This window comes from Drosophila santomea, chromosome 3R (assembly GCF_016746245.2).
Source record: "Drosophila santomea strain STO CAGO 1482 chromosome 3R, Prin_Dsan_1.1, whole genome shotgun sequence".
Lineage (NCBI taxonomy): Eukaryota > Metazoa > Arthropoda > Insecta > Diptera > Drosophilidae > Drosophila > Drosophila santomea.
In genome coordinates, this window is record NC_053019.2 from 3,513,067 (window position 1) to 3,538,096 (window position 25,030).

Sequence of the window (25,030 nt, forward strand, 5' to 3'; positions counted from 1 at the left end):
TCATTTACGCCCCGACAATGTCCAGCCAAGCCAATTTTTTAACAATTAAAAGTGCTGCTAATGCAGAGCGTAACGAAATACGAGAGAACTAATTACACTTGTAAAAAAGAATTATAAATATACTTGTAGGAGCACACTTATCATACTTGAAGAATCATAAAAACTGTGCTCTGGTCATATACATTTAATGTCTTAAACCCCCATACTAAGGGGTTTAAAAAAAACAAGAGAGAACGCTATAGTCGAGTTCCCCGACTATCTGATACCCGTTAATCAGCTAGTAAAAGTGCGAAGGAGAGTCTTCAACACTGACAGTTTTTGGCGGTTTGTAGGCGTGGCAAAAAGTTTTTTGGCAAATCGATAGAAATTTACAGGACTAATACAAAAATAAAAAAATATTAAAACATTTTTCAAAAGTGTGGGCGTGGAAGCTTTGGGCGGTTTGTGGGCGTTATAGTGGGCGTGGAAAAAGTTTTTTGGTAAATCGATAGAAATTTGCAAGACCCATACAAAAATAAAAAAATATCAAAACATTTTTCAAAAGTGTGGGTGTGGCAGTTTTGGGCGGATTGTTGGCGTTAGAGTGGGCGTGGCAACATGCGCTGCGTCTATGTCTCTGGAGTCTGTATGCTTAGTCTCAACTTTCTAGCTTTTGTAGTTCCTGAGATCTCAGCGTTCATACGGACGGACAGACGGACATGGCCAAATCGACTCGGCTATTGATCCTGATCAAGAATATATATACTTTATATGGTCGGAAACGCTTCCTTGTGTCTGTTACATACTTTTCAACGAATCTAGTATACCCTTTTACTCTACGAGTAACGGGTATAATTATTATTTTTTCATTGGGGCATAACCACATCTATTTATATGTTGCACTTGTGCTGCTGGCCAGAAAAGCTAAAGAGAACTGTATTGCCCGCGTTATGAATTGGATTTTCCGATTGGCGGTTTGATTTTTTTCATTGCGATACAATAAATTAATTGCGCAGGCAACCTCTTCGACTCGAGGGTATTTTTTAAGCCTTGGGTCGTGCCGATTTGTTATTGCCGCTTAATTGCGGCTGACGGCACGCTTCATTAAATTGCAATTTTTCAGAACCGCTAGTCATCCGCTAAGCCATGCAAATGCATTTTCTGGGGCGCCACTAAAAAAACGGCCAACAAAGTGCTGTATGGGCGCAATGGAAGAAAAACACATTCCCGGAATTATGCTGCAGGCCTTTTAATTGTTGTGGCGAGTTTCATGGTTTTATGATTTGATTTCTGTATTGCTGCGTGTGGCAGAGCGTTTCCCCCCACAGGATCTTCCCCTCCGCCCTATGCCGCGTGTATCCGCTGCGAAACGGCGCTTTTATTATGCGGCCTGATATTTTTAACGGCAACCACTTTATGCTGATTGCCAGCCTGGCCTATCCGTTAGCAGCCGCCAGCTTAATATTATCGTTAAAATAAAATAGCAAGAAAACAGCTCACAACGGCAACTGTTGCTGCTCCGCTGTCGTGGTAGTTGTAAAATGCAGAAGGACTGAGGATTTGTTGCAGCCTTTACGGAATCGTCGGTTGCGGAAATTGCTTGTTGACACGCAGAGGGTGGGTGGAGAATTGGGGGAGGTGTTTTTCCGATGGTGCCTGACCTAGTCCACGGCAATTTGTTTTCGCATTTTCAGCCGTGGTCATTTCAGACTAGGTTTCCCCTTCGCGTACCCTTATAAAAGGAGTTCCTCAATCAAACATTATTAAAATTGTGTCCAACTTTGAATGTTTAAGTAAAAGAATAAGAGCCTTTTCTCACTCTAGTTTACATATACAAAAATTTAGATACCTAATTTTTGCCAGGAATTATTCGATTTTATGTAGAAGTTAAACTGTGTAAATAAATCACTAGCTGAATTGTTTATATTTTGCGTTTAAGTAAAATATGTGCTGAAATATCATTTAATTTTGAATGACTTGAAAACAGTCGTCAGTTATTTTGAAAGGGTATTTTTAATTCAGTTACACCCTGCTTTTTTAATGGGGTTGCCTTTTTGTTTTTAGCCAACGAAAATTGTGATTGATGTTTGGCGCTAAATGACTATAATTATGCAACACGATTTGACTTGCGTTTTATTTGATTTCCGGTTGCGGGCTCATTGTGTGGCCAAATCGAACCCCACCTGGCCCACCCCCTTGATGACTCTATTCCCAATTGAACGGGAGGTTAGTGGCGATAAGCGAGCTGTTCCGGGCTGCCTATTGATTTTGTGTCATTGGTGTTTCGGTGCTCACGGAAAGCAAATGAGTTGTGTAATTAATACGGGCTTTTGTCTTGCCATAATGGCAGGCACATAAATAGCACAATAAGCCCAGGGTATGTAACGGAAAATAGCAGAAAATTAATTTTCATATGGCTTTCGGTTGTCCCTCTATTCAATTGTGCTGAAGTGCGTATGTGTGCGTTAGTACGCGTGTGTGCGTAAGCCTAAATGTATGCTAATATTATGCCTTTAACCACAATGTCGCATGCATTGTTAATCATCTGCAGTTGCCAGTTGTAACAAATTGTTGCCAAATGCTTGTTTGGGGCTCCGCAAACTTGTACACAAGTGCGACCGAGAGCGGCCAACGGCGTCGTTAATTTCAACAGTAAATTAAATAAGAGTCTTTTCGCATTGGGAGCCATGGAAGCTGCCACTGAGCCGTGTTTCGGGCCCAAACGGGCAGTTAACCGGCCAGAGCCATAAACACTGAAAATGTTCGGCTTTTACATTTTAGAAAGTTTGAATGGAAACAAAATTGTATGTTTTCTACATTTTATGGTATTATATTATTTCGGTGCTAAAATATTGAATACGTTATTATATTTACATTTCAAGGACTATTGAAACTGCTAAAATCTTAATTAGATACAGCTATAATATATCTATTATTTAAATACTGGCATTAATATATGGCAGAGCATATCTCATTTCTGAGTGCACTTAAAATGGAATCCTAATGTCCGAATGTTTGTTCTTGCGAGTGGTCGCCTGGCAAGCCAATTGGAAATTTTGAATGATATATATTCGAGCGGCAGAGGCTGGCCAGTGTTCTGCTCTCGTAATGTAGATAAAATCGAAATTTGGCTATAACGTGTTTATGCCGAATCGTGTGGGCCGAATTTCCAACTGGCCAGCTTTGCTTGGGCCAAAAATAATTACTGTGTTGTGCCGGGCGTACAAATCATGTTGGTTTTGCAGGCAGCATGAAGCAGGAGCAGCAAACCCACAGCAACAACCATGTTTCACAAATTTTAACGCTTAATGGTTATTGACACACAAACAAACCAACAGGGCACACGGAAGGAGGTTGGTGGTGGGTGGTGTGTGGGTGGTTGTGGGCAATGTGTGGAACAAACAGCATGACACTCGTCGTCGGCAAAAGCCGGACAAATGAACAACCGCTGTTGCAGCCATGGACAAGTTGCCATTGGGGCTTTGGCCATGCGGTCAAACGCATGAGGAAGGAGCAGCTGGCCAGGGGTTGAAGGGGGTTAAGAAGGGGCTATGTGGGCGCTTGCTTGTGGGTGGTGGTGGTCCAATAGCACGGACAGCAACGATAACAACACGACAAGTACAACTATAGGAACGCCCGGGCGCTCAACAAGCAAAACAGCTTTCCACATATCACGCAATTTCCATTGCAACGCTTGTTTGCTTTCCTCTGCCGACGGCTGTAATTTATGGTTTAAAGTACTAAAAAACGCATGTGTGCGTATTGCTGGCATTATTGCATTTTAATATATGGTGTAGGTCAAGATAAAAATGTGTCTTTATAAGTTCTAAGATATATAGAAAACCTAACCAAATTGATGTAAGTGCAAAAATACACGTAACAAAGTACTAAAATGTATATTCTACATATGAAGTGTTATGTAAATAAATACAATGAATTGAAACCTGTTCCTATTTTATTGACCGCTGCTGTTCACAAACTTTGGAGAGAAGCTAACAGTGCGTATACGCAATATACACCTGAAATTAAAATTGAAATGAAGCCTTGCGGCGACCTTAGACAATATTGATATTGATTTGCCTTGCATGCTCAAGTCAATCAAGCGGAATTAAAAAGTTTCCGTTTCACTAGCAATTGCCAGAATATCAATTTGATTAAGTGGAAGGATTGCAATCCTTTAAGTCCTCTCCGACCAGAGCTCAATGATAATGATAGTATTCGTCGGTCAGAAGTTGTCGGCCACAAACAGCATCAGTATTGGCGAGATTCGTTTTCATTACGCCACCCAAGCTCCGCCATGTGTGAATAAGTGAGTGTGTGCGTGAGTGCAATTTCATTAATGGCTAATTAATTGCAACTTTATTTCGCGGTCCGTCCGCCGTGGCAGGCAACCATTTTGCATTGTAGCGGAATGTGCTGCATGCACGCCACAACCATCGCCGAATGGAAATAATGGAAAGTTGAGGAGAGCTTGTATGGAAGTCAGACAGGAAGGGCATTCGTTTTGTTATGCGAAATTCCAGCTATAATTAAATTTTAATTTTTGTATAATTTTAAACGCCGCTCCTCGGCACGAGAGTGACTGCTCGTGGGCAATTGCATATGCAGTGCACTTCATATTAAGCGATTGCACAAGGCTCTTTGCGTGTTTTAAAATCGTTGCGCGCACACACCCGCTAAAGACGAACTACGGCTTCGACTAATTAGAACACTAATTAGCGTTATTAAAATACGGGAATGGCGGTAAAGTAGTAGCAGACACTGTGCCTCAGCCGGAGGCGTCAGTGGGCGGGTTTCGGGGTGATCCTGGATGGAGTGGCAGGACTTTGCGGACTGGGTGGCAGGACCAAAACAAGTAAAGCGCGTGGCAGCAGCTGCACGACTGCATGTCTGACTGTTCCTGCCTTTTGCCGGGATAGCTGCCCATTAAAAGCACATTTAAGATGTTTACAAACGTGTTCTGAGACGATGCACACGACGAACCCACGCTCACACGGCGACTTAGACACTGCGAGGAAATTCCTATAACTGCAAATAAATTTGCTTTTTTGAACATACGCCTATCTTTCCAATAATCCACAACATAAGTATTATTGTTTATTATTATTATTTCAGTTAAATAAAAATAATAATAATTAAAATTCAACCTTGTATTTATATTCTTTTAAGATAGTTAAACATATTCTTATGAATTAGTTTACTTCTTTCGATATAAACATAATTAACCCAACCGGCAATTATCATTTTCTAACAAGCTCAAATGCTCTACATTTGCATTTAAGCATACAAGTTATAGTTTTTCCTAGTGCCACGACACGCATTTGCTGTCAGTTTTTGCACTGGCGAAACTAGAACACGACTGCGGAAGGAGAAACTGCTGCGGGCGGAAACGGATGTGTGCCGGCGGGAGGAGGAAGAGCGCAGCGCTGGAAAAGAATGGGTGTGCGTGAAATTAGAGGCGGAGTGGAGTACACTTTACAACCGACATAGCGCAATGGCCTCGGCTAGATTGGGTATATGGGGAGCTGAACGAATTTGATTGGCTCCAGATGAGGGCGGGCGCAGGCGGCCGAATGCGAAAACTTTACTTTAATTGACAGCAAAAAGCAATTTGCCTCATTACAAGCAACACGAGCGTAATTAAATGCTGCCCTGCGGCACAAAGCTGCTCCATCGTGCCATCCGTGCTGCTCCTGCCACTTCGACCACTCCGACACTGATTTACCCACCAGCTACAGCGGCTCCTCTTCCACCTCCGCCTCAGCCACCGCCTCCGCCTCCGACTCCTTCGATGGCCATTTCCCGCTAGGATTACGGGGAAAGCTTTAAATTCGAAACGCTTTGACCGACGGCGCACAAAAGGGTCCGGCAGACAACCGACAACAGACGACATGCGATTTAGTTTCTTATTTGACACTTTTCCGCAGAGCTTTGCCCCGTTTTATTTCGCCATTTCCCTTCTTTCCGGGTGGGGCAAAGCGATGGGCGAAAGGGCAGCTTCGGCATCTGTCGACGTCCGCTGCAGTCATGGCAAATGTCATTTAAAGGACAATAATGGCGGTCGTTGCTGTCGCCGTTCGCCCCAGTCGACCGAAAAGTTCCCATTTTTTCTCTTGCGCCGCTTGGCGCCACATTTAAAGTCGAGTTAAAGTTCAAGTTACTGTGCGAATGTGCGTCAGCTGCCAGGCTGCGGGGCTGCGGAGCAACGGATCTCGGTATCGATTTACCCAGAATGTGACATAATTATGGCTCTGTTAACACACACTCGTGCGCGAAGCGAAGTGGAGCACGAGACTCCTTGAAGATGGAGGCGTCCCCGAGGAGCAGGACACAAGTGCCGTGGAGATGAGCCCAGGCGTCATCTTCCTCCGCTGTGGGTGCACTGAAAAAAGGATACCCAGCCCTTGCACTTGGCGGTGAAGTTTTTATTTTAATAAAATATAAGACCCGTATTAAAGAGCACTTCAACATCACTTGCTTCTGAAAAAAGCTTTCATACAATGAAATATATGCATGCCACATTATTCTAATTATGTTTTTCAATCTAAAAAACATTTTCCCAGTGTTTCGTATTATTTTTAGAGTTCTTTATGGCAGTCGGGTGCCCCTGACTTGTCCCCACTTGGCTAGCGATTTATGTGTGTGCCGGAGGGTTGGTCAGCAGGAAAGTTTTCATTAATTGTACTCGCATGTCAGCAGAATAAGCAGAGCGCCGCCCTCTGGCTGCCAGTCGCATCCATGTAATTTAATCAAGAGATGAAGAAACTTTAAGCCATCTTCGCCTTGTGGGCCGAGCACAGATCAGAGATGGGCTCGGCAGAAAGTTTTGCCAGCCAACCGGGTGGCATGGTAGAGGCCAGAATAAATATTGAAATCTTCAACCTCTGACCCGCATGACAGACGAACAACAGGGATAACAATGCCCCGCATACAAATTTGTGGGCGTCGCTGAAGAGATTTGTAAACAATATTTTGTGGCGTACATTTGGGACAGCCGCTGCCTTTGTATATTGGCTGGCATCGTTTCCTTGTGCCTCGTCCTTGTGCTCGTCTCGATTTCGGTTTCGTTTTCAGAAACGCTGCCTACATTTTGGGGCCAGCAATTTGGTGTTCTTTTTATTGGGTTGCCCTGTTTCTTCTGTCTCGCAAAGACAGAATGTATTCCATACATTGTTGCTCGTTTATTTGCCCTTTATTCACGAACTTTGCCATCAGGCTGAGTCCTGCTTTAGCGGATTTAAGAATTTTTCATGAAGCGTATAATGCGAGAATTGAGCAAACGAGATTAAAAGTTCCGCCATGGCAGCTCGCCCCTTTATTAACTGCCAGTTTTTCAGAGCTATGGAAGCTAAAGAAGTTCAGGACTCTGGCTCGCCACTTCAGCGACGCAATCAAGCGTGAGTATAAATATTTATGGTACACATTTCTTCGGGTCCAATCAACTTTGCATTAGGCAGAAAAATATAAAAGCCCAAAACCATATTTACTGACACACACTACAAATGAAAATCATGGCAAATGTTTCAGCATAATTTCACAAATACAAAGACCGCCAACAAGAAAAAACAGACAACGCCGAAATGCGATGCCAACATAGAAATACTCGTATATTACAACTGTCAAAGCGGCAGATACTTTACTGATTTCAGGGGAGGTGTACTATATATTATGGTATGTACTATATCGACAGGCGGCGATTGCTCGCTCTATTCTGTTGGACTGCTGGTCGACGTTCGTGATTGCTTTGCAGTTTTTAGAAATGTCATGTATCCTAGTCCTATGCGTAGTTATGTCTGATCATAAAATCAATATGCGCATACTTAAATTTTATTCCCTTACAATTTGTGTACGAATTTGTGTGGCCCACTTTTGCCCCGACTCCAAGCGCCCGTTGTTTTACGATGTTCCGCAATGCCTTCTTTTCCTTTTATTTTTTGCAGCCAGATCCTTTTGTTTTTTGCTTTTTTGTTTTGTAGTCCATTTAATTCATGCCATCAAGGACCTAGCTGGCTGGCAGGGTGCACATGCTTTGTCCATTTTGGGGGGAAATGGGAAACGTTGTTTTGACATATTTTTCTCGTTTATGTGTCCCTTGATCCGCTGGGTGTTGCTTCCCATTCGCTCTGATTTTGCCCTCTGTTGTTGCCCTAGGTAGAATATATTTTTTATTATTTTGCTTTGCTGCCTCTGTCCTGCCGGCTCTCAGTCCCACACGGCGTATGCTTGATAATTGCTTTGGCATTTGGCAACGCCTTTTCCACGGCAAATGCCTGGCGAGTATTTGCTTGGCTAGCTTCCTAATTGTGTTTGCCTAACGCTCCACAAGCGAGGAGGAGCAGAAGGAGGGGGTGGTCTCATGTAAGCCACTCTATTATGTCATTTGGGGCATTCAATACAAATTGGTAATATCTCATTTATTCCCATTTTGGCTTGTCGTCTTACACATTCGTCGAATCCAGACTAATGGCTGGTGGTGGATTGGTTCCGGCTTCAAGGTGGTTGGGCTGCGATATATATCCTTCTGCACACAAGTGCGTACGTGGGTGCTTCTGCTGACCACGCAGGCAAACAAGCAGAACAAACAAAAACAAACTGCCAACGGAAAAGCCGAGACAGACACTCGTTCACTGTCATTGCGCTGGTGAGTGACCAAATGTCAAATATACCAAGGCACACACTTATTTCATTTCCAGATTTATGGTGAGAATCGCAAGTGTCCAGCTAGCGAGCTCACTCGACCTCAAGCGGGGCACTGAGAAAAAAGTGGATGGTGCTTTTTAACTTAAAAAACAAACACTATTTTCCTTCCTAGTGATACTATTTGAATGGTATTTAAACGCATAAACTAATTATAGTCCTACCACTTTTGGTAGCAACTTTGTATTCTGTGAGTGAGGTCAAAGGGAAGCGGAAATACTTTTGGCTTAGTGTAGAAATGAAGTGTCCTGCTAGGTGAGTCCTTGGCAGCCCAATGCACACTAACAGCAATTTCCGTTGACGTCGAGCTTCTTCACTTCTTCTGCTGTTCGAGTTTCGTTCACTAGCTCTTATATATATGGATATACAATTTTTACCATACTTTGCTGCTCCAGATGCGACAGATCTGCGGCTTGGGGTTCAGACTCAGTATCAGATTCGACTCTAGCTGCAGCTCGACAACACTTCAGCTGGACCCGCGCATCATGTCCACAGATGGCGGATTGTTGTTGCATTTTCCATTTGATTGCTCGCCGCATTCCCCTTTTTCTCTCGCATTTCCCCCAACAAACAAATGGCAAACAGGGACGAGAGCAAAGGCCACATACAATGTGATATGCTCTTCTGCGGTATGTGAGTGCAGTGGCGTAGATTCAGGAGGGTTGGGATTCCGCCTTCGCTGGGATTCATTGGTATTTATTGAAACAAATATTGTTGACTTGCAATTAATGTTATTTAATACTTGAATGACGTACCAATGTCCTTAGAAACAATGGATTTTGAAAGTAGTAAGCTTGGTAGGGAATCAATAAGTAGATGTAGCAGCTACAGTTTCAATCCATGAAATATTAAATCAAAGGGAATTATTTTTGCAAGCAAGATAGAATGTTGAATCCCTTAAATAATGTTCAGTGTGCGCCTCTGTGGTGCCACGAGATGATGCAATGCCAGTGCCCCATCGACATACATCCTTCTTTGTGATTTCATCAATTTTGGGTCGCATTCTTTGTCCGCATTTGTGGCTTCAATTACTGGCAGCGAAACAGAATTCCACGCACGTATCCCCGCTCGCTGTTTATGTCTGTGTAAAGAGTTTAACATGTGCTTGGATCCTTGGATGCTCGGATGCTTGGATGGTCGTGTCCTGCCACAGCCGAAAACGCATATTTCTTCCCTTGCGGCAGCACGTACACAATCCAGTTATAATATATAACTACAAATGGAATTTATCCCTTCATCCTGCCTGAGTTTTTGTGTCCCGATGCCCGATTTATTGACATGTTTCCCCGCTGCTAAGTCAAATTTCTGTGGGCGATTTTGTAATTGCTTTTTCGCACTCATTTCGGGACTTGGTTTTGATCCAGTCACGCAGATTTCCTAATCTGCTTTCCGCCAATGTGGGGAGAATAATGATTTGTAGAAATCCCAATGGGTCTTCTCACTTGTGGGATGAATATAAAGTCTTCAATATGCTTGAATTTGCATACTAATCTTTTTAAAGGCAACAAGAACATAAAAACAAATTAAGTTAACTTAACGGTGCTCATTATATAATGATTGGTTTTGAAATATATGTTTTCTATTATAAAATGAATAGTTTCGTATCATTTCATATTTTGTTTTGAATTTTTATATTGATCTGGTGCTTTTAAAATATTAAACATAATCATACATAAATCATTTGATCTGCATTCTTCTTATATACTGTAGACTTGGTCAAAATAATGTCTTTGCTGAAGTGAAAGCAAAAGTACACAATGTAAACAACACACAGTGGCTTTGCTTAAATCCTTTGCATGCTTCTGCATCGTTAACGCCATTGGCCCGCTAAAAGTGTCATAAAATGTGTCCATAAATAAAATCGACAGACTGACCGGCCATCTGACCGACTGAAGCTCGTCATTAAGCGCGTTCGTGTTGCCGGCTTATAACTAAACGGCTTAAACGGAAGTGGACCAAACCTGTTCCTCGGGGCTGGCTGGGTGCAGAGGACTTAATTTCCAGGCCAGATGAGCGGCCTGGTTTGATTAAAGTGGTTTCACCGAGCCACGTAAATAAATAACAACGGCAGGAAAAGTATTAGCAGAATTGAGGTTGTGGTTTGGATTTTGCTTAGACGAAAGTCAAATTGAAACTCGCCTGTGTATGGATGGTATGGTACGGTTTGCTTCGCTTCGCTTCGCTTCGGACTATGTGTGGTGTGGCTGGCACAAGCATGGGCCAGCTATAAATTATGATCACAGCTAAAGTTTATGCCATGCCCCACACAAAAACACACTGACACACACTGTGAGGAGCTCACACACATGTGGCCGTGGCCGGTTGAATATTTTATGCTAACACCCAGACCACAGGACCGACCCAGCCCCAACTCAAATCTCATGAAGTGAACATAAAACATGCAAATTAAAAGGTCCAAACACGTCGTCGTCCTGCGAGCTGTTTGTTCTAGTTGCAGCTGAAGCGGACACACAGACACGCACAAAGTGAACTAATTTACACAAAAACAATACAATTTGCGAACCCTTGTTCCACATCCCTTTGCCCCCCTTTGCTCCGGGAAAGGGACGGAGGCGGCTTCATGCCCACCCTTTCCGGCGATTCCATTTGGCAGCCCCAAACCCATTTCGAGTTAGCTCAGCTCACAGCCAAATGGCGCCACCTAGACATTTATAACCCGACTTTTTCCCTGCGATCTCGTCTCTTTCACTCCGCCCTCATTCCCTCTCTGTCGCACACATGCGTGCCTCGGTGGCCACATTGTAAATCTTACTGTCAGAACATACAGACACGGGGCCACTTCATTTGAAGAGTATCCTTACACGCGGCGGAAAACAATAGAGTTGCCCTAAAACTGGTGTTCTGTTTAAGGATCGCATTCTTCTAGCCCTTTTCACAGAGTTACTTAGGAATATTTCTTTTGGGACATATGCCTCACATATCACCCTCTAGATTACCAATCCAGACTTATATTGGTAGTAATTGTAATTCTCTTGTCAACCCTATTCAACAATTTCTCTCAGTGAATGCAGTGAATGCTTTGAAAAGACGAGCACAGCACACCAACACACTCGCAGGAGTGGCCAAAGGAGCTCTTTGGCATATTTTTCACGCGCACACTTAGACATCGCACCACACACACACCAGCACACTCTCACGAACACATGAGCAGGAACAATCAATGCCAGCAGTTTATGTCAAAAGTCAGTGATGTTGGGCGTTTTGTGTGTTTAGATACCTTTTATTTGGTCGGCTTTGGGCTTTGAGTTCGACTTCCACTTTGGCTTCTGGCGTATGCATTAAGTTCTTCATACTAATTTGCCGGATAGTTTTGCGTGTGTGCGTGCGCTCTTAATTACATTGTCCTTCGGCTCTGATGCTCACAGATAAAGTCGAAAAAGACGACGAAGTCTAGCCGGCGATGGGGAAGGCGTGAGGTTAAGTGGAAATTATTTTAATCAAACAGCGGCAGGCGGAAAAGTTTCAGCTTGGTTAAGCCTAGATATTTGCCAAAAGGAAGCCCCAACAGCAACAGTTTCCCAGTCGGCTACAAAATGGCTCATACGTTCCGTTGCCGACACTTGATTTTGGCCTCAAAAATGGCTGAACTAATTTATTTGATTCATTTGGATGCAGATTGTGTTTTCCGATTATTCGCATACGTATAAGGGAAGCTCTCAAATATTTATAGTCGGTCTTATCTCCGCACCAAAAACATTTGCCAGTTTTAAATTTTTCGTTTTTGTGTGGTGTGTGTTGGTGTTTTTGCTTTACATTTTCAAGTTCGCCTGTTTTGTCTGGCGGAATATGTGCATAAATCTCTGTTATAGTGAATTTATATTCGCCAGACATTTTCACGCACCCAGAGCAACTTTATTTCGCTGCTGTAATGTGCGTCATTTATACGGGAAATACCGTTCTGACAAAATCGGGCTGCGATAAAATCCCTAGAAACCCAAACCCAACCAACCAGCACACTTACATATACGGTACATACGCGCTGCAGGCATCATCAGCGAAAATGTTCACTTCAAAATCCTTTGAGGTTGGCTGGCTGGCTCTCAAAATTAAATTAATGACTTAAAAGCTTTTTTGCGGTGCCCGTCACTCAAAATACAATCAATGCGCGTAACAGCAGCAATAAAAGCAACAAAGACCCTTTACCATCACCAAGCCCAAAGGAAGCAAAAAATCCAAAATGCTGAGCTGTAATTTGCGAGCACCATTTAAAATCGTTGCAAAAGTTTTGAACGATCATAATGTTTTTACCACCTGCTAGCCAACCAGCCAACCAGCCAACCAGCCAAACAGCCAGCCAGCCTTTTTTGGCCAAGTGTCACGCCAGCCGCAAAGCGAAGGAGGAGGAGCTATGGGGCTCTCTTCTGCTTTCCTGAGGTGAGCAATAATTGTTGTTTGTGTGGCAAGTTCAAGCTAAAGAATTAAGTAACTGTAAATGCAATAAACGGCCACACCCAGCAGACCCCTTAGACCCCGAACTTCGCCCCGTGAGAACCGAAAGGAAACGCACCCCTCTTTCCCCGCCCGTTCGGGAGTCGAAGTTTTTATGGGTTGACAGTCAGCCGCACAGACGCCCAGCCATAAATTGTGAAGAGAACGCTTAACGTGCAACATATTCCAACGGGAGCAGCAACAGCAGCAACAACAGGGGCAGCAGCAGTTAACTTCCCCTTAAGAGGTTCGGCCGGGGTTTCCCCCTTTTCGAAATAAATGAGCAATTCGCGCCGTGGGGTTTTGCGGCGTCATTTTTCTCTTCCCCTTTACGGAAGGGAAGTCCGAAAGTACACTACAAAAAAAAGGATACCAAATAGAATGTCCTTAAATACTGCAATTGTGGTGAAGCGTCAGGAAAGTTAGAAGGGCTACTAATAGTGCTTCAAAACTTTGATTCCCAATACATATCTTAATATCTTTAAAAGCTCAGTAAATGTATGCTGGTAAAATAATATATTATATTTTGTTGGGCTTTACTTATGCAGTGAAAATAAACACGTTTTTTCGGGCTTTATTCCCATCTGGAATGTGCTGGGGTATTCTAATGAAAAGACTTCAATGCTTTTAAGGCAAGTCAAAAGTTGTACAATCAAATGTACTATGTGACTCTGAAGTCTTTAAAAGCATAAAACCTTTGCAAGAGCTGTTTAAAAAAATGCTTTAGAAAAGATATATTTATAGAAGTAAACCCATGTACCAAATATAAATTTTCGCGTACTTTGAAATCTGATGACGCTTTCCTGATTTTTCCGGCATTCCTGATTATATACATTTAAGGCTCAGCTCAAAATGCCATCCAGGTTTCCAGTGTAGGCCAAGAGAAACACCTAGAATAGCAATGGCATATTGTAACGCCATTAGCTGTTGGAAAATTGGCAACGCAACAAATCGAAGTGGATTCAAAGGAAGCTGGCTGGCTGGCTGGTTGAAGCCGTAAGGAAGCTCTTCTTTTCTGAGGTGGAGGCTTTCTCCTGGGGGTGACATTAAATCAAGTGCAAAATGTCTGCAAAATGTGATGCGATGCAAACCGATGTTCTCGGCCCGGCTGATTGATAAAGTGTGAGCTGTCAGGGAAAGCGGAAAATAAGGAGCAATAGGATGGGGGTTTTGGGATATTTGTCCGGAAATTGCGTGGAATAGCAACACGTAGGGGCCCAATTCATTTCTGTTTCCATTCTCAAGCCGAAGCCCCATCTCCAGGCCTTCCACCTTTTAGGGCATGGCGTGCATTCTGTGAATAAATCATCTCGGCAATCTTTATTTTCCCGTATATCACACGAAATAAACCAAAAATCGTTTATGGAAGAGCAACTTTTTATACGAAGTTTTCTTTTTTCTTTTTTTTTTCCTGTCTAGCACTTCCACCATTCAGTCAGATCTTACGCAGCCCCTATGGCTGTCAGGAAAAAAGTTTCGCCGTATTTCGTATAAATTAAATTAAAGACAAATAAAAGTTAACTCACATGCTCCCACTCGGTGTTCTCTTCCATCGCTGAGCCATGAGGTAGCAATTAATTTAATAAATCAACACAAAAGTTTTTCTGCTGTTACATTTTTTCCTGATTCCATTATTCAGAGCTGGCTGTGTCAACTTAGGCGGCCATTAGGCGCAAGCTTAACCCATCAGTGCCGAAGTCGTGGGTAAAAGTTAAAGAGCCATCGATTTGCCCTGGAGATTTTCCTATCTACCCACTCACTTCGGTGTTTTGTTTCAGGTCTTTGTTTAAGAGTATTTTATCGTGCATTCTCCCTTCCTTGCCGGCTGTCTTTTCTTTTGGGTGGGAAAGACAATCCAAGTTTGGCCCACAGCTTAATTCCTCAAGCTTAATTACAACATTCGGTGATTTTGGGAGAAAAACGTTGGATAGAGCTGACATGGGAATATTCTGTAAAAAATTCTATTTTATTTCGAAACCTCGTGTAACTACTGTCAAATAATCCAGTCCTCTATTGTTTCGTTGTATCCACCCTGTGCAACATAAATATTTTTGTAAAAGCTAATGTTGTAATGTTTCCCCACCAATATGCAATTGGTGGGGAAAAACTACAGAGTGCCTTGAATTGTATTGGGCTATAACCAAACGGATCTTACTATTTATAAGTTGTAGCTTAGGTAGATGGAACTGTATATAGTATATAGCGGTAGCATCATCGTAATGTCTTGTTTACGTGTAAACACAAATTTAAAATGTTTTTGAGAAATACATAATTTGCGTTGTTCATGTGGATCATATTCAAATTTACTCGACTTGAAAGGAGAATATCTTTTTAAATCTCGGCGACAATTATTACTTTAATTGAAGGGGTTGCAATGGATTTGGAATTGTGCTAGAAAAAATGCTGCCACTTTGGCTCATAACAATGTTTGACAACTAAGGGAATGGCAAGCCGAGTGGGTGGGTTGGGTTTTTTATGGAGTGGTCTGGTGGCAGGGACATCCCTTCCAGACAAGTCGGCGTTGTCTGGCGGGCGGACAAGATTTTCAGTTTAATTTGAACAGGACCTGACGACGACGTAGCCTAGTTTCTTTTTCCGTTGTTGGCTCTTCAGCAGCGAGGCAGCCCTCGTGATAACAATGGCCGGCAACAAGGACAAAAAGCGTGCATCCTGCGTATCTGTGTGAGATGAGAGAAAATGGCAACTTGCAGCTGCCAAAGTTGCTCCCGGCTAAGCTGGACTCTTTTCATCCGTTGCGGGGTTGAAAAGCAGGCGAATCTGGGGTGATGTGATGTGAAGGCGATGGCGATGGAAGTAAAAGGGCCGAGAACTGCTGCCGGCATCTCCGCTTCTGTATCCATCTCTCCATTCGGCCCGGCAGTTGGCCGGCATTGATGTGGATCCCGTTGTCCTTGCTGTTGCCTTTTTAATAACGCTAAACGTTTAGCAACACACGCACACAGACTCAGATGGAAAGAGAGATTGACAAACAGGCAGAAGGACAAATGCAATAATCTGCTGAGTTTCCCTGGCGTTTAATTAGCGGAAGCGTGAAGAATTAGGCCAGGCCCTGGCACTCAGCTTGCGCATTCGACCCGTATACAAGGAGCATATTTTGTGTGTGTAACACATACTACTACTACTTACTACTTCCGTAGTAATAAAATCAAAAAATGGAGAAATTGCATTTTGAAATGAGCTTGTCCTGAGCAAACCAATAAAACAACAAGTCACAGACTATATTAGGGGAGTTTTACTGCCTTTTATGTTTTCCAAGTAATCAATGTTTTTACTTAGCCACAAAACTAGGGACCCCCTACGCCATAGTTGTTTGTTTTGTATCGCGTCGGCCTTTATCACATATTTGTTTTGGGTGTTTGTCTGAGTCACTTTTATGACGGCGGTTATGAGCGATATATGCGGTTATGACAGCGACAACAGCAACAGAAATGCTTGTTTATCTGTGTTTCTGTGCTGTGGCTGCTGCTTCCACTCCTCCATTGCACAGGAGCAGACTCAGGAGCAGTAGCAGTAGCTCGACCAGGAGCAGGAGTCGAGCTGGAGCAGTTTGTCCCTGTCACTTTACATGCCTCCAACCAGACCAAAAGCCATTTATGGTCGCTTCTCTTTACGGCGCTTTCTTTCTGTCGCCCCACCGTGATTATGGCCTCTCAAAGCCAGCAGCAAGTACAGCACTATGGGAAATACTGCTAAATTTAATAAAAACTTTCTTAAAGTCATTACGAAAATGGCCAGATTTAGTAAACAGCTAAAGCTTACCAACAAAAAGCTTAAATTCTGGTCTTGAGGAACTGGAATCTTGCGAGTGGTTAAAAACTTTATTGTAATGACCGACATATCATAAATCATTTTCAGATATTGAAGCAGTTTAATGAATACAAATAGTTCAATATAAATTTATAGTAATGAGTCAAATTTTCTTAACTTTTTGCTATGATTTACGTGAGTTATATACCCCTGGTATATGAAACCGTTTTCTAGTTACGTTCTTTAAATATCTGTATCATTTATTTAAATCAGATATAAATTTAGCTTTCTGTTAATTAAATACCAAATATATATGACAATATATTTATCAAAATTGAGGCCTGTGAAAAGTTGAGCTCAGCGGCTGAAACTCCTATATCCCACTGTGCCACTTTGCGTATTTTCATCGTAAGGAATTTGATTGCTCTACTATGTTGAAGGCCCAGGTTGGGGGTCCTGCAGCAAAGTAAACTGTTGGACAGGACCAACCGAGCGAACTTTTCACCTGGTCAAGCCCCAGAAGCCTGACACTTATCCGCATCGAAAAAGATGCCAGAAAGCGATGATCATGATGATGATGACGATGATGGGGTGGGTAAGGGCACCGTGAACTGCGACTCCCTGCTGCTCATTAACTATGACAGAAGTTTGGCCAAAGCTCAGGAATTCCACTCTGGGCATTAAGCTAATGAAATAAATTCCGAATAAAAAATTCCAGCCGAGAGGGAAAAAGGCAAAAAGTTTGCGCTGCATAGTTGGGCAGCGGAGTATAAAGTGGAGTCATTGTCGTCGGTTGACATTCTCCAGCTATATCCGAAGCGAAACAATGCGTTTTGCTCCCGCTAGTTCTTTTTATGCACTACTTTTTTGTGAGCTGCAATTCGGGGAATTTGGGAATTTCATACAGCCCCGGGGCGCCGGTGACAGCTTTAGTTATTTGACGGGTATGCCGGTGAAATATGTCAGTTAATATTGCCAACTGGCCGCGATGGGAGGTGACAGGTGTATGGTACGGGGCGTATCAGCAGGCCAACGCTATGACTATGGCCAACGAGAGCGAAAACGAGAACTAACCGCGAAGTGCCATGGAAAATGTTAATAAAAGGCAAATATTTGCCAAGGGAGTTCGCTGCGGAACGCAAAGGATTGAGATTGAGATGGCGGCCAACTAAATTGAAAGTAAACAGCAATCTATTTTAATGCGTGAGGCTTGGCAAGCGATGCAACCGGGTCTTTCCCTTGTCAACCGCAGCTGGAAATTTCGGCGTTCTCCATGGGATCTCCCCAGACTCAGCGGGAATCTTGCCCTGCATCCGGAACTGATTTCCAATGGGGGTGCAGGAATGCCAGGGACCTGCGACGAAAATGTTTCGAGTGAAACTTTAGGCAAACAAAAGTTAATTAAAACATTCCAGCAACCACGAATACTCGGCAAATTGGTAATCACATCCTGCATAGCCTCATACATCTGAAAATCATCTTTTAAGACGGTTTTAATTGGAGGTTTTCGCGAATCCTTTCCAACTTTACGCTGCATTTTTGATTAAAGCAAAGGTCACTGGTGGAAGCTTGTGCTAATCAATGGATTACTAGTAAATGCCAAAATAAAAATTAAAATCACCGAGATCCAGCCATTTTCATGAGCGTTTTCCTGCCAGCTTGTGGTGGATGGGGCGGGGGTGGGAAATCTAGAAAGCCACAGCAGAGTACGCCAAAGTAAAAGATGTTCAAGCATCGTCCAAAAGGGAAAAGAAAAACCATGGAATTTAAATTGAAATCGCAGTCGAAATAAAGTGAAATGAAGCGTTTAAATTGTGAGTGATGTGAGTGTGTGTGTGTGTGTGTGTGTGTGTGTGTGTGTGTGTGTGCGAAGAGCAAAGGGAAACGCACACATACACACAACCATTCTTCCGAAAAGTAAGTGAAAGTTAATGTGAACGCGCTTGTTTACTCTGCGGCTTCTGAGGCAATCGCTGAAAATATTCGACGTGCATCTCAGGCGAAAACATTGCCGCAGAGGCCGAATGGGGGAATCGCGAAAATCGGAAAAGCGCTGTGCTATAAACGAAAGACGGGCAGAGAAAGCTAGAGGAAATCCAGAAACGACTACGCGAAGCATTCATCCTGGCGCTTTTCTTTGCTTTGGATGTCTGGCAAAGGGGATTTACTAGCGAAATATGTAAGCCGGTAACATCAAGCGAAGCGCGCTGGCATTTACTCGCCATCTCCTCCCTTTTGGCCAAAATCCTGCAGCTGCTCTTGTCATCGCTCAATCGACTCAGCTGAGTTTTTACGAAAACAAAAACGCATGCAAATTATATTTCACTTGAGGATTTACTTGTAAATCGGGGATAACTCAACGCTAAACACAGACAACACAGCTGGCACACCTGCCAGCTAATAATCATTAGAGCCAGGGGCTCATAGTTAGGCTTGACAATGCCATTTCTCCAGAATTTCTTTCAATTGTTTTGGTACCAACACTACCAGCTTGCAGGGGTATGTTGTTTTCTTCACAGTGTGGATGCCCGAGAAAAAATAGGTATTAATTATCACAATTGATAGAAGGGGGTATACAAAAATATTACAAGTATGCATAGAACACCGTGTTAATAGAAAAGTGGCATACTTTTAGACACCATTGATGACTTAAATTCCACTGCGGTTTCTGTGAGCCTTTCGTAGAGTAATTTTTAGATTTAATCTATTTACTAATATTTAAAGTATTGAAGTTTATAAAAAGAACCGTTATATGATATCAATATTTATAGTACTTACTTAACGAAATGTGTGGGACGAATACTTATAATATTTTCCGCGTGTCAGTGAGTAAGGGGTATCTGATAGTCCCTTTAACTTAAGCTTATCATCTTTCCCGCATTGCCAGCTGTCTTTCGAGCCAAATCTGAGCTGCGCACATTTGCCACAAAAGCTGAGAGTATTTTGTTGGGGATTTGATTTAAAACAACTCGCAGGAATAACTGTAGTAAACTTAGACGCCCCCGATGCGCAGAGACATTCAACTTGTGTGCATGTGTGCGAATGCCTGATTTATGCCCCGCGGTTTTCGCTTCTGTTTAAGCGCCAATTGAGTCTCACGTCCCGGTGACAAATCGATTTCTTATCACCCAGTGGTACATTATGGCCCCTTTGATGGCGCGGTGTGCGTGTGCCTGCGATAAGGTTAAGGTGGGGTTACCACCACCATGGCCACCATCCCCGTCCCAATTGCAATCCCGTTTTCGACACGAATCCCCACGCCGGCGCGGCACTGGAGTAAATAAAATTTTAATTTAATTTTTAAGCACTCGCAACGATTACGCGTAATTCAATCGAAATGAATGGGCGGGAGCGAAGGGAAGTCGGCAGTCATCGGCTGGCCTTTATCAGCGTTGCGCCAGGGAAAGTTGTTGACTTTTATGGCAAATGACTAGCGCAACAGAAAAAGGACCCGCTCATACCGCAGAAAAAGTTAGCCCCACATTTATTTTCATTTGGCCGGGCAAGTTTGTCCACAGTCCCAGGAGCACTGAGAATAAATCTTAATACAATTACATGTACTACTAACTCTGACAATCGATACTGATGTAGAAAATAATAAGCTTTTTGTTTGATTTTATGTCTCTTGACCTTAGAAGATTTAGAGTTAAATGGGCTCGAGGGCATTGCTTTTCCCTCAGTGTGCTTTCCGCTGTTGTTGTTATTCTGTGGGTGTTGCTGCATTTTATATTTGTTTTAATTTCCTTGCCATTTCCTTTGCCACATTTGTCAGTCAAATGGCACTGCCAACAGCAGGCGGGGTGGGGCAAGTTGAGTCTGTGCAACAGCATTTCACGTTTTAGTGTTTATTACAGTTTACTGGCGCCCAACGCAGGAAGTGCTGTTACTCGCTACTTCCGCCGAGCTCCCTGCCCAATGGATGTGAAAGTATCAACCGGAAACCTGGGCGCTGCCTGCTAGTTGAATTACCCCTCAGCTGGGAGCACAAGTTCCATTTCGGCTGCCGTCCTCGCTCTTTCCACTTTTTGAGTTATTAAACGCAAGTCGAGTGCTATGGAGCCATTAAACATTTTATTGACTTCACATGCTTAACGGCCCAAAAAGGCAATTTATTACTCATCACTTTACTTGGCCCCTACCAAAAGTCTTCGGCGTGGAGGGTTTAAAGAAAGGCTTTAAGGAGTCCAAGCATCAGCTGCATCTGATGTGGATTCCATTATATCCTCTCCCACTTGGATCTGTTAGTATGTGTGAGTATGCCACTCAAAACTGGTTGCTCAGGTGGCCCGGCAAACACGTAACCAGTTGCCGTGCCATTCCGGACAGACTGGACAGGACCTACAATGTCCCTTGTTAATGGCATTTTATCGCCAATTATAAAACCTGTCATTTCACCATTTTTATCAGTGCGCCAAAAAAAAAAAACACGAGTATCGAAGAATGAGGGAAATGTGTTAACAAAGGACCATACATCCCGACACGGAAACAAGGGCTGCCGAGAGGGATACCTACGGTCTGGCCTGACGCTTGAAAATGCCAATCATGTTGGGACCGGATCACAGACGACGAGGCGGAGGACGGAAGGCCCGCGGACGAGGCGCCAAGTGAAAGTCCCGCCTCTCCACGGATGACATGTGGATAAGTGGGCGATTGAATGACTGACTGACTCACTGAGTGAGTCCCTTTAAGTTCATAATGTGAACTGCCAGCGCTTAAGAGCATTTACAGTTCAGTACAAAATTCCGGAGAATACCACTTCCTTTATAAGGAGTGCCTTATAATGAGTATAATGCGGGTTTCTACTTTCTTCATCCATTCGATTCGGTCATTAAACCACTGAAGTTCACTTTATATACGAATAAATTAAGAAGTTTAATGCAAGGATTTTTATTTAAGTGCACTGCCGCCGCAAGAACAAGTAATAGTTATTTTTCCTTCTGGGGAGCGAGTGGGCATACATGTATGTATGTAGGTAAATAAGAGCTGTTAAAATACAATATAGCTGCCTATTAGCACAATAGGCCGACGCACACATATGCGCAGTTATCCGCACTCTCGCACCCACACTAACGCACACTCACACACGCCGGGGGTCGACCACATGCAAAGGGCTGAAAAAATACGTATACGCCGTGTGGGTTTCGGGTTACTGGTTACCGGAGAATAGCGGGTTACCGGAGAATAGCACGCAAAGTGTAACCACAAACACGACAACGAAGGCGGCAACAAACTACAATCAACAAATACAAATACAGTACAGCGACAACGACAACGACAACTAGAACTACAATGGGATACAAAAAAAACACAAGGACACACACGGGCGGAGGCAGTCAGACAGACAAATGATATGTGTGCTGTGAGTTGTTCCTTTGCCTCGGAAGACAAGTGCAAAGCATAGGTTGAAGGTGCTGCAAATGGGATTGGTTTGGGTCCACCAGGGCTGCCTTTCCTTTCCTTCTCCTCCGGATTCCGGACTCCAAACCCTGGACTCCTCTGCCTCCTGCGCCTTATTTATTTGCCTATTCGTTCGCTATGCGAGTGTGCGGTAAGTTTATGATCGTCAACTGCCACTGACGCAGAACATAAGTCGACAATGCGGTCAGAATCAGTGTGAGCAGAGAGAGTGAGGAGAGAAGGAGGAAATTAAGGGATTTCCCGTTGTGTGCGAAAGTCACACTTTCTTTCCAACAGCGAGATATTTCTTGAATTTGTACTTTAAAGAATCCATGCATGGAAACATTGATTGTGATTTGTAGATTTACTCAATTTGTAACCTCAATTTTGGTTGTAAGATATCATGGCAAATAACATTGTATCTAATTCTGATTAAATATTTGATACGAACCAGGTGTTACTTATTAATTTTATACTTTAGCTTAGAAAAATAGGGCACAATAACTTTTGCCAGCGTTTTCAGAACCAAAGTTACTGTCTCTTTCTCAAATCTTATTTATAAGTAACTATAGTCCATTAGTCTTTTGCAAATCCCTTCTTTTCAACATTAAAATTATCCAGTCAACGAAATATAATATCCCCCCAACTTGTTGCCTCGGTAAGGACATTTACTCAACATCGCCAATGTCGAATGACTTAATATTTGCAATCAAAATGCCATTGATGAGAAGCACTCCATCTCCGGATCGTGCCTTGTGGTATCCGGCACTCTCGAATTCATAACAAGCATAACAAATGACCAAGCTACATGGCTGCTGTCCTGGCCATAATATCAAATCATATTTTAACGTTTATTCCCACAACAACCACCATGCTGGGGTTGGGTTTTCCCATTCTATTTTTGTTGCTGTTCCTTGATGGCATGAAATTCTTGGTGGCAGCAACAACGGCCTGGCATTTACTAATTTCATACAGCCAACTGAAATAAAAATGCCAGCAGAGTGGGACAGAACCAAATAGAATAGAATAGAATAGAATAGAACAGAAGAGGCTGATGTGACATTAGAAACGGGATTGGAATTTATCGCGGTCTCAAAGGAGAGTCTCCTCTGCTTTTTGGGCACTCTTGCCAATGCAGTTTTTAGCTTGAATGGACAAAGAGGAAATGATCAAAGCCTTGCAATGAGTGGTCCATTTCCGCCTTGTGCATTATGGTGAGAAAACTGAGGTCGGGCTTAGTGCCAACAATGTGCAACAATAACTCAATAAAACCCTGGCGCCGCAGACAAAGCGCAAATGAATGCATGAAGGCTAAAACCAGCTTCTTTTCGTGTCTGCCTGAAAGTTCCTCGTTCCTCTCTGTTTTTCCAGCCCCTAAGAAATATCCGAGTGTCATTCGTCTTCATCGTGTTGGCGTGTTAATGAAAGACAAAGGAATGGCAATGGCAATGGCAAAGGAGAGGCAACGGCTCTTGCTTTTATGGCGAACTGTAAAATGCGCTTCATTTGTAAAAATGAGACATCGGCATGGGGGCGTATGCGCATCGTGTGCGGCAAAGTGGCCGGAATTATGATGATTGACGATTATACACTCGGGGTTGGGAGCAGGAGCAGAAACTGGATCCAGAATGCTGTGGATGTGTGTAGGTGAGGATGAGGTAACGTTTTCTTTTGCCGTGCAAAATTAAATGGATTTCTGAGAGGCAAAGGAAAATATACAAGGCACATGCAGGAAGGGCTTCCATCCAACTTATGATGTAACCAAGTCAAAGGCGTAACCAGCATGCAGATAAACAAGCAAACGGAATTTTTTAGGAACCGAAAAAGGGTGAAAATTAATATTTATGACATGGCCTGCCCTCAAATGTCAATGTGCATATTTTTATACCCGTTACTCGTAGAGTAAAAGGGTATACTAGAATCGTTGAAAAGTATGTAACAGGCAAAAGGAAGCGTTTCCGACCATATGAAGTATATATATTCTTGATCAGGATCAATAGCCGAGTCGATCTGACCATGTCCGTCTGTCCGTCCGTCCGTCCGTCCATCTGTCCGTCCGTATGAACGTCGAGATCTCAGGAACTAAAAATGCTAGAAAGTTCAGATTAAGCATACAGACCCCAGAGACATAGACGCAGCGCAAGTTTGTCGATTCATGTTGCCACGCCCACTCTAACGCCCACAAACCGCCCAAAACTGCCACGCCCAAAAAATGTTTTGATAATTTTTCATTTTTGTATTGGTCTTGTAAATTTCTATCGTTTTGCAAAAAACTTTTTGCCACGCCCACTCTCACGCCCAAAAACCGCCAAAAACTGTCAGTGTTAAAGACTCTCCTTCGCACTTTCACTAGCTGAGTAACGGGTATCAGATAGTCGGGGAACTCGACTATAGCGTTCTCTCTTGTTAATTATGTACAAAAGTCGAGAGAAGAGCAAACTGCGACTGCAATTATGCTGAGGCAATTTTCACTTCGTTGCCGCTGTCAAATTTTACACGCCCCGCCGTACGGTTTGTTGTTATTTTTTGTTTTAATTTAAAATTTTCTCGATTTCATTCGTTTGCCCTTACTTTTGTTTTGTTCCGCGCTTTCGTAGCGCTTTTCCACTTTGTTTTTATTTACATTAAAAGGTTCAAAATGACCGTAATTAAAATTGACCCAAGGGAGCCGTGGCAATAAAAAATAAGAGATAGAAGCGGCGCAAACTTTTGCATAATTAGGCAGGACAGGGAGACTACA

The 25,030-nt window shown here is 43.1% G+C and overlaps 1 protein-coding gene and 1 long non-coding RNA gene across 3 annotated transcripts in view; one reads left to right on the forward strand and one right to left on the reverse strand.

Moving 5' to 3' along the window:
- LOC120453496 (alpha-2Db adrenergic receptor) overlaps nt 1-25,030 on the reverse strand; it is a 50,424-nt gene that overhangs the window by 13,195 nt on the left and 12,199 nt on the right. The gene's annotated exons all lie outside the window — the stretch shown is intronic.
- Nucleotides 20,591-21,769, forward strand: LOC120453505. Its single transcript, XR_005616538.2, has 2 exons — nt 20,591-21,143; nt 21,301-21,769. It is a non-coding gene; the product is annotated as an uncharacterized LOC120453505 (long non-coding RNA).